Source organism: Quercus robur, chromosome 3 (assembly GCF_932294415.1).
Source record: "Quercus robur chromosome 3, dhQueRobu3.1, whole genome shotgun sequence".
In the NCBI taxonomy this organism is placed as follows: Eukaryota; Viridiplantae; Streptophyta; class Magnoliopsida; order Fagales; family Fagaceae; genus Quercus; species Quercus robur.
In genome coordinates, this window is record NC_065536.1 from 58893503 (window position 1) to 58897171 (window position 3669).

The window sequence follows — 3669 nt, forward strand, 5'->3', positions numbered from 1 at the left end:
GAAACTCTAGAATCTAAAGGCTTTTTGACTATGTAGGACTAGAACAAAGTACATGAAATGAAAGTTTGGTAAATGTCGAAACAAAGATGAAAAGGCTATGAGACTGAATAATCAAGAGATACATAAGAATGATAGCTTTCGATATCCTAGATTAATAATTCATAAAGATGAAGAGATCAAAGAGAATGTGAATCATAGAATAAAAGTAAGGTGGATGAAGTAGAGAAGCGTATCAAAAGTATTGCGTAATCATAGAATATTTATTGAGTAAAATGTAAAATTTTTTAAAATTGTTATAAGACCAACTATGCTGTATGGTTTGTTAGATTGTTAGGAAGTAAAATACTAATAAAATGAGTATAGCTGAAATGAGAATGTTAAGATGAATAAATGGAAATGCATGAAAATATAAAACTCAAAATGAGTAAAACACCTTAAAGATATGGGTTACCATTATTGATGAAAAGACAAGAAAAAATTGGTTGAGATGATTTGGTCATATTTAGATGAGAATGTTAACACATCAATAAGAAAGATATGTCGGTAAAAAAAAAAAAACAAAGTACGACTGTACATTTAAACAGTTAATCTTTTAAATTAAATATGTCGGTAAAATAAACTCATCCACACGCTTTCTAATGTTCTGAATGTAAACTTATATCCCTTTATTGTTGCTGATTGATAACTTTTGGAAAGAGAGAGGTTGCCGCCCCTTGTAATTGTGTATCACGTTCTACACTTATAGTCTCAATAGCTGTCCCTAACTACCGGAAAATTTGACCATGGTTTATTATTGTTTCAAATGAATTTTTAAGTGACTTTCTTTGAGTGATCATTAATGATAGCTGATCCAGGGAACTAAATTAGCATCTGGGCTGGATATGCTTTCCGAAAAAGAAAAGAAAAACTTTTATCCAAAAATGAAAATATTAAAGCATGTACGGGGAAAAAAGAATATCATTGGTAATTCTTCATTAGCTAAAACAGGGACAATATGAAAGAATTCCCATTTAAATACATTCCAATGAAACGAATCTACCAAAACAATGACAGGACAGGGAAAACAAGTCACACATTGACCTAAAACAAAATTCACATGACCATACACACAAACACTAATAATTTATTTTATGCATTCGACTTATGTATTAGTTTTTTCATAGCATTTGAATTTTATAGTTATATTAGATTCTCATATTATGAGAGACGATACATTTATCGAATGCATGAGATACATTCTCCTCACTTACACACAATAAAACACAATTGCATAATTGCTAGGAAGGTCAATCTAAACTACACCAAATGGTAACTATTAGAAAAGTTCATTGCCTATCCTTTTGTACCAAATGCTGAACAAATTCATTGATATTCTTGTCAGAGCTCCCTCCTTCACTGACTGCTTTCTTGGTCAATTCCCTCCATTTACTAGCATTCTTCTTAATCTGCTGGCTCCTCTCTCCTTCCGTCACTTCCTTCAAACACATTACAAGCTCTTCTTTTCTCACAACTCCCTTATCATCCTCCTTGGCTCTTAGCCCCACACCCCAAATCTCCTCCACAAACTTTGCATCTGTCAATTGGTCAGCCCACTTTGGCACTCCCACCATAGGTACCCCAAGGCTCAACCCTTCTAGTGTTGAGTTCCACCCACAGTGTGTTACAAAGCAACCAATGGCTTGGTTTTCCAGCATTTCTAGTTGGTTGCACCATGTCACAATCAAACCCTTTTCTTTTGTTGAGTCCATAAACCCATCAGGCAATTTATCTTGGTCAGATTCTTTTACAACCCACAGGAAATGCAAGCCACTCTCCTTCAAACGCCATGCAATTTCTTCCATTTCTTCTAATGTCAAGGAGACCATGCTTCCAAAAGAGACATACACTACTGACTTAGGTGGCTTTGTTTCTAGCCATTTGACGTAATCATCACTAAGAGGCTCCCATAGACTTGCTCCATATCCTTTGTCATCTTCAATCCTACCATCCAAGTAAGCCGCTGGGACCATTGGTCCGATCAACTTTGCTGGCCAGAGCTTTGATATGCTTCTCGCTTCCTACTCAAACATAAAACACGAAATATTTTTGTTTTAGTAAGCATGTAATAAGAAAAAGAAAAGGTCATTTTATGGTACACAATTTTTTTTTGGGTAGGTAAATACTTACCTAATACCGCTAATATTTTAAAATATATATTAAATAAGACAATATGCAATATTAACTTGTTAGAATCCCTTTTTCTTTTTCTTGTGTGTGATTGTTTCTATGAAAACAAAAAAACTTGTGTACAAATAAAAAAGAAGTATATACTGTAAAATTCTATTTTTTCATGCTGCTTCTATGCTAGTGAGAAGAATGACTACATAAACTTGATGGTAAAATATCAATAAGTTAACATGATAATTGATAATGGTGATGTTGGTCACATACCTCGGCTTCTAATTCTTCGAAAGTGTTACTAAATATCCAATCAGCCATGTCCAAGTTGGAAAACTGACTTAATTTCATTGCCAAGTACGCTGGATAACTTTCTGGCAACTTAAGAAAACTTGGTAGGTCAGGGGAGTTCAATGGAGGTAGGCCAGGAATGAGTAGTGGTGTAGTTTCAAGCTTCAATGGCAACGAAAGTTTGCCATGGTGTATGAGACAGAATATGTGGGTTACAGTGGCTGAATTGGTAAAGAATGGTGCTCCATAAATGCCATGTTGCTTAGCAACATCAAGAGCCCATGGCAAAAATGAATCATACACAACACAACTCACAGGAGAACCAGAGTCTTGAAACTTTTGGATGACTTCAGATAGAGTTCTTGAGCTATTGGCCTTGAATGACTTCAGGAACAGTCCACGTTTTTTGCTTGTGCAAAGCCACTCTCATCAAACCCATCGGAGATGGGCTCAACACCAACGTTTGCTGTACAAATGGACTTGAGAGTATAACGAGTTGTAGCTATTGTGGCCTTGACCCCTTTTGAGACTAAACGTTTTGCAAATTGGAGAAGAGGGTTAATGTGACCCTGGCTTGGATATGGGAGCACCACAACGTGACCTCTATACTTTGTTTCCTCCATTTCTTTATGTTATTGTTGTTTCTCCTCAACGATCCTTATTTATAGGCTAGAGAAACTTGTTTTACAGTAAATTTTATCCTAAAAACCTAGGACCACAAACTTTTGGTAAACTAAGGGTAGCGGAAAAAATGTGATGGATTCATGTAAAAGTGTAATTACAATTAATTTAACACATAAGATGATTGTGGTAAATGTTGAAATCATAGAATTACTCATTTTACCCAATAATTAATTAGTTAGCATCTTATCCATACTTTCGTTTTTTTAATAAAGAAAATGCTAATAGATACCCTTAGAGCAATGATTTATAATCCATTTAAAGAAAGTTTTTATAAGAAAAGAAATAAAGTAATTAATGTTTTGACAGCTTTTTCCATTTATCATAAAAGTTGTGTCAAAACTTTTCTAAAATGGATTGTTAATAAATCATTTTAGAAAAGTTTTGATATCACTTTTCTGAGAAATATAAAAAATTGTCAAAACAATTAATTGCTTTTGTTCTTTTCCGATAAAAAACTTCTTAAAATAATTTCTAAAAACCAATACCTTTAAGGCATCCATTACCATTTCCCTCTTTTATAAATAATTTAATTTTCTT

The 3669-nt window shown here is 33.8% G+C and overlaps 1 pseudogene; it reads right to left on the bottom strand.

Moving 5' to 3' along the window:
• Positions 1 to 1114: 1114 nt before the first annotated feature.
• LOC126718600 (UDP-glycosyltransferase 74B1-like) lies at positions 1115 to 3071 on the bottom strand (annotated as a pseudogene).
• Positions 3072 to 3669: the final 598 nt, after the last annotated feature.